This window comes from Scyliorhinus torazame, chromosome 15, assembly GCF_047496885.1.
Source record: "Scyliorhinus torazame isolate Kashiwa2021f chromosome 15, sScyTor2.1, whole genome shotgun sequence".
Lineage (NCBI taxonomy): Eukaryota > Metazoa > Chordata > Chondrichthyes > Carcharhiniformes > Scyliorhinidae > Scyliorhinus > Scyliorhinus torazame.
In genome coordinates this window covers 55,456,930-55,470,048 of record NC_092721.1, presented here as the reverse complement: position 1 = coordinate 55,470,048, position 13,119 = coordinate 55,456,930, and positions in this window count along the sequence as shown.

Below are 13,119 nucleotides of genomic sequence, written 5' to 3'. Positions count from 1 at the left end.
GCACGAACAGCAACAAGATTATCTTACACTAATCTGCTTGCGTATGGCGCGCCATCCATTTCCTGTTCTTGGTGTTTTTGCTGACCTCAGTGATCAGAAAAAAGTTACAATGAAAGATGAAACAATATGCAATTGATTTGTTGAAGCATCCATTGCAACACATGCAACCACTCCATGCCTGACTGGTTATTAATACAAACCATTACGAAACTCTTTTCAACTGCTTGCTATGCAGGACTTTCCTGTGTTCCAATCTCAAACATGTTTTATTTCAAATTTGATTCCCAGGTTCTCCATGCTTCCATACATCCCAAATTCATAAATCCTCCTCATGATTTTCACTTCCTCAGTTATTTTCATATTTTGTTGTTTTGAATTCATACCCATTGCCCATGTTAAAAGTAGAAACCAGGAATCTCCTTATACTGTCTTGAATAAGTTGTCACATTTACCACTCCAATTCTCTGGCACTACCAAGGTAACTAGGGAAGGATGGAAGTTTATTACAAGTCCTTTTGCTATTACCACTCCAATTTCCTTCAGCAACTTGGCACGCAGGTCTTTTGCATTTGACACCAGGGGCGGGATTCTCTCAGACAACGGCGGGTGGAGAATCGCCGGGCCGGGCGCCAATCGCGCAACGCCGCCCTGACGCCGGTCCATCGATTCTCTGGAGAATGGAGAATCGGCGCCATTGGCGCCGGCGCAGCGCCGGTCGAGGCCCCCCCCCGGCGATTCTCCGCCCGGGATGGGCCGAGTGGCCGCAAAAGAAATCCGAGTCCCGCCGGCATCATCCACTTGTGGATCGGATTTCGGCGGCAGCGGTGCGCAGGGGCCTTCTGGGAGGTGAGTACTTACTTTAAAAAGCCTTACCTTTACAAGAGCAGCCCTTCGGATTTCGGCGGCAGCGGTGCGCAGGGGCCTTCTGGGAGGTGAGTACTTACTTTAAAAAGCCTTACCTTTACAGGAGCAGCCCTTCGGATTTCGGCGGCAGCGGTGCGCAGGGGCCTTCTGGGAGGTGAGTACTTACTTTAAAAAGCCTTACCTTTACAGGAGCAGCCCTTCGGATTTCGGCGGCAGCGGTGCGCAGGGGCCTTCTGGGAGGTGAGTACTTACTTTAAAAAGCCTTACCTTTACAGGAGCAGCCCTTCGGATTTTGGCGGCAGCGGTGCGCAGGGGCCTTCTGGGAGGTGAGTACTTACTTTAAAAAGCCTTACCTTTACAGGAGCAGCCCTTCGGATTTCGGCGGCAGCGGTGCGCAGGGGCCTTCTGGGAGGTGAGTACTTACTTTAAAAAGCCTTACCTTTACAGGAGCAGGCCTTCGGATTTCGGCGGCAGCGGTGCGCAGGGGCCTTCTGGGAGGTGAGTAGTGAATTTTAAAACCCTTACCTGGTCCCGTGTCTGTTCTTCTTTTCTGTTTTATTTGTTTTTATATAAGGCGGGAACCGGAAGTTCGACCCGCGGACCTCTGGGAAGTCCCCCCCCCCCCCCCCAACCAATAAATTCTGGTGGAGAGGAAACCCGAGACACTACACGTGTAGTGTCTCCCACCCGCCCGCCTCCTCTAACCTAATAATAAGACCCATTGGTGTGAGGTAAGTGCCATATTAGATTATTATTATATTATTAGCATTGTGCAGGTCAAGGTTCGGAGGTGGAGGAGCAGTCTCTGTCAGCGAGAGAACCTGAGAACATCTAAGACACTACCACTCAGAAGGTAAGAAGGTAAGTAAGTGATTTTTACTCATTTTTACTTTTATACCTCTTTTCAAATTGTGTGTGTCGGGGGGAAACTGAAGTGACATCACAGAAAAGCTGTGGCCAGAGTGGCTGGTTGGGATTCTACACTAAATTTAAAAAAAATTTGAGTATTTGGTAACTAATTAAACATAATAACTTAATTATAATTTAGAGGGATATCTAAGCCAGAGATCGGAGAGTACTATAGTTAGCTATCGCATTTCTATTAGAAATCTAGTGCTAGAAAACAGATAGTTGACAGTAACTTTGAAATTTAAAAAAATATATTATTTTTAAAAAAAGACAAATTTTAATTTTAATTTTAATTAATTGATGCAATGTCAGTTAGAGGGGTGCTGTGCTCTGACTGTGAGATGTGGCAGGTCCGGGAGGCTTCCAGCATCCCGGATGGCTTCATCTGCAGAAAATGCACCCAACTGGAGCTCCTCACAGACCGCATGGTTCGGTTGGAGCAGCAATTGGATGCACTTAGGAGCATGCAGGTGGCGGAAAGCGTCATAGATCGCAGTTATGTAAATGTGGTCACACCCAAGGTGCAGGCAGAGAAATGGGTGACCACCAGAAAGGGCAGGCAGTCAGTGCAGGAATCCCCTGTGGTTGTCCCCCTCTCGAACAGATATACCCCTTTGGATACTGTCGGGGGGGATAGCCTATCAGGGGAAAACAGCAGCAGCCAGAGCAGTGGCACCACGGCTGGCTCTGATGTTCAGAAGGGAGGGTCAAAGCGCAGAAGAGTAATAGTAATAGGGGACTCTATAGTCAGGGGCACAGATAGGCGCTTCTGTGGACGTGAAAGAGACTCCAGGATGGTATGTTGCCTCCCTGGTGCCAGGGTCCAGGATGTCTCCGAACGGGTAGAGGGCATCCTGAAGGGGGAGGGCAAACAGGCAGAGGTCGTTATACATATTGGTGCTAACGACATAGGCAGGAAGGGGCCTGAGGTCCTGCAGCAGGAGTTCAGGGAGCTAGGCAGAAAGTTAAAAGACAGGACCTCGAGGGTTGTAATCTCGGGATTACTCCCTGTGCCACGTGCCAGTGAGGCTAGAAATAGGAAGATAGAGCAGCTAAACACGTGGCTAAACAGCTGGTGTAGGAGGGAGGGTTTCCATTATCTGGACCACTGGGAGCTCTTCTGGGGCAGGTGTGACCTGTATAAGAAGGACGGGTTGCATCTAAACCGGAGAGGCATAAATATCCTGGCCGCGAGGTTTGCTAGTGTCACACGGGAGGGTTTAAACTAGTATGGCAGGGGGGTGGGCACGGGAGCAATAGGTCAGAAGGTGAGAGCATTGAGGGAGAACTAGGGAATAGGGACAGTGTGGCTCTGAGGCAGAGCAGATGGGGAGAAGTTGCTGAACACAGCGGGTCTGGTGGCCTGAAGTGCATATGTTTTAATGCAAGGAGCATTACGGGTAAGGCAGATGAACTTAGAGCTTGGATTAGTACTTGAAACTATGATGTTGTTGCCATTACAGAGACCTGGTTGAGGGAAGGGCAGGATTGGCAGCTAAACGTTACAGGATTTAGATGTTTCAGGCGGGATAGAGGGGGATATAAAAGGGGAGGCGGAGTTGCGCTACTTGTTCGGGAGAATATCACAGCTGTACTGCGAGAGGACACCTCAGAGGGCAGTGAGGCTATATGGGTAGAGATCAGGAATAAGAAGGGTGCAGTCTCAGTGTTGGGGGTATACTACAGGCCTCCCAACAGCCAGCGGGAGATAGAGGAGCAGATAGGTAGACAGATTTTAGAAAAGAGTAAAAACAACAGGGTTGTGGTGATGGGAGACTTCAACTTCCCCAATATTGACTGGCACTCACTTAGTGCCAGGGGCTTAGACGGGGCGGAGTTTGTAAGGAGCATCCAGGAGGGCTTCTTAAAACAATATGTAGACAGTCCAACAAGGGAAGGGGCGGTACTGGACCTGGTATTGGGGAATGAGCCCGGCCAGGTGGGAGATGTTTCAGTAGGGGAGCATTTCGGTAACAGTGACCACAATTCAGTAAGTTTTAAAGTACTGGTGGACAAGGATAAGAGTGGTCCTCGGATGAATGTGCTAAATTGGGGGAAGGCTAATTATAACAATATTAGGCGGGAACTGAAGAACATAGATTGGGGGCGGATGTTTGAGGGCAAATCAACATCTGACATGTGGGAGGCTTTCAAGTGGCAGTTGAAAGGAATACAGGACCGGCATGTTCCTGTGAGGAAGAAAGATAAATACGGCAATTTTCGGGAACCTTGGGTGACGAGTGATATTGTTGGCCTCGTCAAAAAGAAAAAGGAGGCATTTGTCAGGGCTAAAAGGCTGCGAACAGACGAAGCCTGCGTGGAATATAAGGAAAGTAGGAAGGAACTTAAGCAAGGAGTCAGGAGGGCTAGAAGGGGTCACGAAAAGTCATTGGCAAATAGGGTTAAGGAAAATCCCAAGGCTTTTTACACGTACATAAAAAGCAAGAGGGGAGCCAGGGAAAGGGTTGGCCCACTGAAGGATAGGCAAGGGAATCTATGTGTGGAGCCAGAGGAAATGGGCGAGGCACTAAATGAATACTTTGCATCAGTATTCACCAAAGAGAAGGAATTGGTAGATGTTGAGTCTGGAGAAGGGGGTGTAGATAGCCTGGGTCACATTGTGATCCAAAAAGACGAGGTGTTGGGTGTCTTAAAAAATATTAAGGTAGATAAGTCCCCAGGGCCTGATGGGATCTACCCCAGAATACTGAAGGAGGCTGGAGAGGAAATTGCTGAGGCCTTGACAGAAATCTTTGGATCCTCGCTGTCTTCAGGGGATGTACCGGAGGACTGGAGAATAGCCAATGTTGTTCCTCTGTTTATGAAGGGTAGCAAGGATAATCCCGGGAACTACAGGCCGGTGAGCCTTACTTCAGTGGTAGGGAAATTACTGGAGAGAATTCTTCGAGACAGAATCTACTCCCATTTGGAAGCAAATGGACGTATTAGTGAGAGGCAGCACGGTTTTGTGAAGGGGAGGTCGTGTCTCACTAACTTGATAGAGTTTTTCGAGGAGGTCACTAAGATGATTGATGCAGGTAGGGCAGTAGATGTTGTCTATATGGACTTCAGTAAGGCCTTTGACAAGGTCCCTCATGGTAGACTAGTACAAAAGGTGAAGTCACACGGGATCAGGGGTGAGCTGGCAAGGTGGATACAGAACTGGCTAGGCCATAGAAGGCAGAGAGTAGCAATGGAGGGATGCTTTTTTAATTGGAGGGCTGTGACCAGTGGTGTTCCACAGGGATCAGTGCTGGGACCTTTGCTCTTTGTAGTATATATAAATGATTTGGAGGAAAATGTAACTGGTCTGATTAGTAAGTTTGCAGACGACACAAAGGTTGGTGGAATTGCGGATAGCGATGAGGACTGTCGGAGGATACAGCAGGATTTAGATTGTCTGGAGACTTGGGCGGAGAGATGGCAGATGGAGTTTAATCCGGACAAATGTGAGGCAATGCATTTTGGAAGGTCTAATGCAGGTAGGGAATATACAGTGAATGGTAGAACCCTCAAGAGTATTGAAAGTCAAAGAGATCTAGGAGTACAGGTCCACAGGTCATTGAAAGGGGCAACACAGGTGGAGAAGGTAGTCAAGAAGGCATACGGCATGCTTGCCTTCATTGGCCGGGGCATTGAGTATAAGAATTGGCAAGTCATGTTGCAGCTGTATAGAACCTTAGTTCGGCCACACTTGGAGTATAGTGTTCAATTCTGGTCGCCACACTACCAGAAGGATGTGGAGGCTTTAGAGAGGGTGCAGAAGAGATTTACCAGAATGTTGCCTGGTATGGAGGGCATTAGCTATGAGGAGCGGTTGAATAAACTCGGTTTGTTCTCACTGGAACGAAGGAGGTTGAGGGGGACCTGATAGAGGTATACAAAATTATGAGGGGCATAGACAGAGTGGATAGTCAGAGGCTTTTCCCCAGGGTAGAGGGGTCAATTACTAGGGGGCATAGGTTTAAGGTGAGAGGGGCAAGGTTTAGAGTAGATGTACGAGGCAAGTTTTTTACGCAGAGGGTAGTGGGTGCCTGGAACTCGCTACCGGAGGAGTTAGTGGAAGCAGGGATGATAGGGACATTTAAGGGGCATCTTGACAAATATATGAATAGGATGGGAATAGAAGGATACGGACCCAGGAAGTATAGAAGATTGTAGTTTAGTCGGGCAGCATGGTCGGCACGGGCTTGGAGGGCCGAAGGGCCTGTTCCTGTGCTGTACATTTCTTTGTTCTTTGTTCTTTGTGGTCTTACCTGGCGGGACCTCGGCGTGCATCCTTCCAGGGGCGGCCTGGTGGGAGGGGGGGGCGGGGGGGGTTCCAACCCTGCGGGGGGGTCTCCGCTGTGGCCTGGCCCACGATCGGGGCCAACCGGAGAATTCGGCGGACTGGCGACGGGGTGGCATCGCTCGACTCACGCCCGGCCCGGCGATTCTCCGGCCCGGCGTGGGCTGAGACAATCCCGCCCTTAATCTTTGTACATGGGCAGTGGGAGAGAGCACATCCTGACTGAGACACAACCAGAGTGAGAGTGGGTATCAAAGATTTGGAGCACAGTAGATATTCAGTGCAGGGGGGAAAGTGATGCTTTTTCCTTTTTTCTTTGCTTTTCAAATTTTAAATATTCAGAGAGTTATCTTACCCTGCTGCAGCAGTAGAGGCTACAAGGGAGAAAAATGATTGGTAAGCAATGGGTAAGGTACATTGCTTGTAACTTGTAAAGTCTTTTTGTGGTTTTGTGGTTTGTAGTTTGTAAGAGCTTTATTCTGTAGCAATGAGGATCAGGAAAGAAGGCCCCTAGAGTAATTTATATTATCTGATATTAAGCATGTTCCAAACATTTAATTTAAAGGGATAAGTCATGCCAGGAGAGCTCAAAGTCCTTGTGTGTTCCTTGTGCTCCATGTGGGCAGTCGGGAACATTTCCAATGCTCGGCGCCAGAATTTGAGCAGGAAGTTTCGGCAACTGCAGCTTCTGGAAGCCTGCGTTTGGAGCTGGAGGGTGGCTGGGGACACTGTGGAGCATCCGCAAGGCATAGAGTATCATCGGTAGCACATAGAGAGAGGTGATAGCAGGCTCTGACTCAACAGGCAGGAAGAGAATGGCTGACCACCAGGCCGAGCATGAGGACTAGGCTTTGCAGGAATCTTCTGTGGACATTCCCCTGCAAAACAGATATACAGCTTTGGATACTGTTGAGGGGAATGGTCTCTCAGAGAAAAGCAGCAACAGCCAAATTTTTTACACCACGGTTGGTTTTGCTGCAGAGGGGATAGGTAGTGTGGAAATGTGATAGTTATAGGGGATTCAATTGTAAAGGGAAAAGAAGGCATTTCTGTGGCCGCAAACGAGACTCCAGGATGGTACGTTTCCCCTTCTGGTGCTAGGCTCAAAGACTTTCAGAGCAGCTACAGGACATTCTGGAGGGGGAGGAGGAATAGCCAGTGGCCTTGGTACAAATTGGTACAAACGGCAAAGGTAAAAAAAAAGATGAGGTCCTAAAAGCAGAATATAGGGAATATAGGCAACTAACGGAAGTAAGTTGAAAAGAAGGACCCCAAAAGTAGTGATCTCAGGATTACTACAAGTGCCAGGTGCTAGTCAGAGCAGAAATAGCAGGAGATACATAGAAAATAGAAGTATGAGGAGACCATTAGGCCCTTTGAGCCTGCTCAGCCATTCATTATCATAGAATCATAGAATTTACAGTGCAGAAGGAGGCCATTCGGCCTATTGAGTCGATACCGGCCCCTGAAAGAGCACTCGACCGAAGCCCACACCTCTAGCCTATCTTGGCAACCAAGAGATTGGTAAAGAGAAATGTAGGCCCCCCCACAGACAGAAACAGGGGAATGCACAACAAGGGACAAAGAAATGGCTCAGCAATTGAATACATACTTTGGTTCTGTCTTCACAAATCAGACCCCAGAAATGTTGGAGAATGAAAGATTTAGAGAGAGGAAAGAACTGAGGGAGATCAACATTAGTAGAGAAATGGTGCTGGGAAAACTTATGGGATTGAAGGCGAATAAAACCTCCGGGCCTGAGAATCTGCATCCCAGAATGCTTAAGGAGGTGGCTCTGGAAATAGTGGATGCATTGTTGGTCATCTTCCGGGATTCTATAGGCTCTGGAACTGTCCCTGCAGATTGGAGGGCAGCTCACGTCACTCTTATATTCAAAAAGGGAGGTAGAAAGCAGGGAATTATAGACCAGTAAGCGTAACATCGGTAGTGGGGAAAATGCTTGAATCCATTATCAGGGACTTTATAGCGGAATATTTAGAAAGCAGTGGCAGGATCAGTCAGAGTCAGCATGGATTTATGAAAGGAAAATCATGCTTGACAAATCTTTTGGAATTCTTTGAAGAGGTAACCGGTAGTCTGTTGTGTTAATCACCCTGGAGTAACACGGACTGCAACTGGATGCAGTTGTACTTGAAAGTAGACTCCAAACTTTGATGTTAGTTCAATACGCTTTAGTGAACTTGTTAAACAGTGCATACAGTTCGCTGTGGGTTTGACACTCTACTAATCTAAGCGTGCTTACTATAACTAACTAGACCAGACTAGCTCTGAGCCACGTGTAGAAGGTACTAACTGATATATACACCCTGGCTGTCACTACAGTTGCCACCAGTGGAAAGAGGCAGAGTGTTGATGCCTCGTGTGTTTTATAATGGGAGACGACCTTCTAGTGTTCGGCCTGGTGATTGGTTGTGTTCTGTAATGTGTGTTGTTTGGCTGTAGTGTGTGTTGATTGGGTATCTGGCACTGCCTGTCTGTACCTCATTATGTGCATGAGTGCATATCATGACATCTTCCCTTTTTTAAAAAAATGTTGGTTGTTTGGAGCATATGCGACTGTATTTACATGTAGAACTATTGACATTAAATGGCGAGTGGATGAAAGCGAGTGGATGAATATATACATAAGAGGTGTCTAGCGTACAGATACAGAACAAAAGTTACAAGATAAATGTCTATAAGTCCAATCTTTGGGGCTTCCGTCTGATCCTTGTCGACCGCCTGAGAGGTGGAAGTGGGGACGACGGCGCCTTGACAGGTGGGATTGCTGCCAAATTGGTGGCCTTGCATAACAACATATGGAAAAGTAGGATCTGGTGGTGGGCAGGCAACTTTGCGCAGTGCCCTTCTGTTGCACCTGGCAATGGAGCCATCAGCCATATGAACTACAAACGATCTGGGAGCAGCTTGTCGAACAACAACAGCTGGAGCTGACCAGCCTCCATCAGGTAGCTTGATCCGAATAGCATCTTCCGGAGATAGCACAGGCAAATTGGTAGCATGAGTATCGTACTTCAGCTTTTGCCGGTTCCTGAGTTGCTGCACCTTTTGCAGCACTGGGAGGTGATCCAGGTCTGGTAAGTGTTTGGCTGGAACAGTCGTCCGCAGGTCTCTATTCATGAGGAGTTGAGCCGGAGACATACCGGTGGACAGAAGGGTTGCCCTGTACACCAACAGCGCAAGGTTGAAGTCAGAAGCAGAGTCCGCAGCCTTGCAGAGCAGTTGCTTCACTGTGTGGACCCCTTCTCTCAACCTTCCCGTTGGACTGCGGGTAGTGTGGGCTTGAGGTAATGTGGTTGAATTGGTACGGCTTGGCGAAATTGGACCACTCTTGGCTGTGGAAGCAGGGACCATTGTCACTCATGACAGTGAGTGAAATACCATGCCTGGCAAATGTCTCCTTGCAGGCCTTGATGACTGTCCTTGATGTGAGGTCTGACAGTTTCACAACTTCCAGATAATTTGAGAAGTAATCTATGATGAGCACATAGTCACGCCCATTGGCGTGAAAAAGGTTGATTCCCACCTTGCACCACGGAGAGGTCATGATCTCGTGTTGCTGGAGTGTTTCCGTTTGAGCAGGCTGGAAATGCTGGCAGGTCACACAATTGAGGACCATGTTGGACATGTCCTGGCTGATTCCAGGCCAATAGACAGCCTGCCGGGCCCTGCGCCTACACTTTTCGACACCTAGGCATCCCTCGTGGATTTGTTTGAGCATTAAGCTCTGCAGACTGGAAGGAATAACGATACGATCGAGCTTGAGGAGGATCCCCTCGATGACATTCACATTGAAGAACTGAGGACATTGCCCGTTTTGCCAGCCATTTGCAAGGTGGTGCATTACACGCTGCAGAAGAGGGTCTTTGGCAGTCTCTTCACGAATGCTAATCACTCTTTCATCTGAGGCCTGGAGGTTGCTGGCACACAGCTGCACCTGTGCCTCAATCTGGATGAAGTCAACCTGTTCACAGGGCGAGGTGATGGAGCGGGACAGGGCATCTGCAATTATCAGCTCCTTGCCTTGTGTGCATACTAACTCAAAATTGTACCTTCGGAGTCGAAGGAGAATGCGCTGATGCCTGGGCATCATGTCTTTCAAGTCTTTATGATTGATATGGACCAAGGGTCTGTGGTCAGTCTCCACTGTGAATGTTGGTAGACCGTAGACATAGTCATGGAATTTTACAATGCTGGTTAGGAGGCCCAGGCACTCTTTTACTATTTGAGCGTATCTCTGTTCAGTAGGAGTCATGGCCCTTGACGCATAAGCAACTGGAGCCCAGCACGAGGAGTCATCCCTCTGGAGTAACACCGCACCAAAGCCGTCCTGATTTGCGTCCGAGGAGATTTTTGTTTCCCTGTCCAGGTCAAAAAACACCAGTACTGGAGCAGTGGTGAGCTTTTCTTTGAGCTCGAGCCACTCTGCTTGATGTGTGGGTAGCCACTGGAATGCAGTGGACTTCTTCACCAGATGCCTGAGAGCCGTGGTGTGTGAGGCCATGTTGGGAATGAATTTTCCCAAGAGGTTCACCATTCCGAGAAAGCATAGTACCGCCTTCTTGTCTTCCGGGGTCTTCATGGCGTAAATGGCCTTGACCTTTTCCAAATCTGGTTGCACACCCTGCTGGGATATCTGGTCACCCAAGAACTTGATGGTTGACATGCCAAAGGAGCACTTGGCCTTGTTCAGCTTGAGGCCATTTGCATGGAAACGTCGAAAGACTTGTTTGAGATGAGATATGTGTTCCTCGGGGGTTGTGGACCACATGATTACATCATCTACGTAGACACGCACACCCTCAATGCCATCCATCATCTGCTCCATGATCCTGTGGAGGATTTCAGAGGCTGAGACAATGCCGAATGGCATACGGTTATAACAGTATCTGCCAAATGGTGTGTTGAATGTGCAGAGCTTCCTGCTGGACTCGTCCAGTTGTATCTGCCAGAAACCACGCGATGCATCTAGCTTCGTGAAGAATTTGGCGTGTGCCATCTCACTGGTCAGTTCCTCCTGCTTCGGGATTGGGTAGTGTTCCCGCATTATGTTCTGGTTAAGATCTTTGGGATCTATGCATATCTGCAACTCTCCTGAGGGCTTCTTCACACAGACCATCAAGCTGACACAGTCAGTCGGTTCCGTCACTTTGGAGATGATGCCCTGGTCTTGGAGCTCCTGTAGCTGTGCCTTTAAACATTCCTTCAGAGGAGCCGGCAGCCAGCATGGTGCATGGATTACAGGCGTGGCATCAGGCTTGAGTAGGATCTTCTAGCAGTATGGCAGAGTGCACATTCCATCAAACACATCCAGATATTGAGCAAGGATGTCATCAATGTCAACCTGAAGATCCACATTGGAAGAAGACATGGCATGGACTCGCTGTACGAGGTTGAGTAGCATGCATGCATGGGCACCGAACAGGGATGCCTTATCAGGCTTGACCATTTCGAATCGCAGTTTGACATTGAATGAAGTCGCTTATTGTCACAAGTAGGCTTCAAATGAAGTTACTGTGAAAAGCCCCTAGTCGCCATATTCCGGCGCCTGTTCGGGGATGCTGATACGGGAATTGAACCGTGCTGCTAGCCTGCCTTGGTCTGCTTTCAAAGCCAGCGATTTAGCCCTGTGCTATGGTCATGTTGGAGATGAATAGATGACAATATCCTCGTGCAGTCAAGGCATTGCCATTATAATCAAGGACCTGGCAGGCTGGCAGAAGAATTTTGGGTTGCTTTTTAATGCGGTCAAAATCAGCTTGAGATATGAGATTGGCAGAAGCACCAGTGTCCAGCTTGAACTGGATGCTGCATTGATTTACTTGTATGAGAGCACGCCATTCGTCCGCGGAATCCACATTGAGGATAGGTAGGCGTCTTGCTGAATTTGAGAGGCATACTCACATGTAGTTATGATGCCCACACGATAGGGAGACTCCAGTCCTCTGGATCCGTAGTGCTACCAGGATCAGCATCCAGTAGATAGATAGATAGAGACATAGATATAGATATGGATACAGATAGAAAGATAGATAGCAATATAAAGAGATAGGCAGATAGAGAGAGATCGATAAACAGATAGATAGACAGATAGATAGACAGACAGGCAGACAAATAGATAGATAGTCGAATTCATGGATAGGTACACTGTTGGAGAGATAGATTGATAGATAGATAGATAGATATATAGATAGATAGATAGATAGATAGATAGTCGAATTCATGGATTGGTACACTGTTGGGGAGATAGATAGATAGATAGATAGATCGATAGAAAGATTGATAGATAGATAGATAGTGAGGCAGAGAGAGAGGGAGATTGATAGACAGACAGATGGATAGATGGGCAGATAGAAAGATAGATAGCAATATATACAGATAGGCAGATCGAGAGAGATCGCTAGACAGATAGATAGACAGATAGATAGATAGATAGACAGGGAGATAGTTAGAGATATAGATAGATTGACAGATAGAAGAGGGAGAGAGAGAGATTGCGAGGGAGAGATTGAGAGGGAGAAATTCAGATAGAGATTGGGATAGAGACAGAGAGATAAATAGAAAGATAGATATAGAGATAGATAGATAGTTTGATAGATTAATAGATTGAGATAGAGAGAGGGAGAGAGCGATAAAGTGATTGACAGAGGGATAGATAGATAGATGGATAGAGAGAGAGAGGGAGATAGAGAGAGACAGAAAGATCAACAGTCAGATAGATAGAGAGAGATAGATAGTTATCTATCGACGGACAGGTAAATAGATACATAGCTAGATAGATAGATATATAGATAGATAGTTAGATAGATAGATAGATAGAGAGGTAGAGAGATAGATAGACAGAAAGAGAGAGAGAGAGATAGATAGATAGATAGACAGATAGCGATGAGTTATAGATAGTTACAGATATGCGGACATGTAGACAGAGTGATCGATAGAGAGATAGACAGGTAGACAGATGGAGACAGAGAGAGAGAAATAGATAGATAGATAGATTGATAGATAGATATATAGTTAGATAGATAGAATGAAAGATA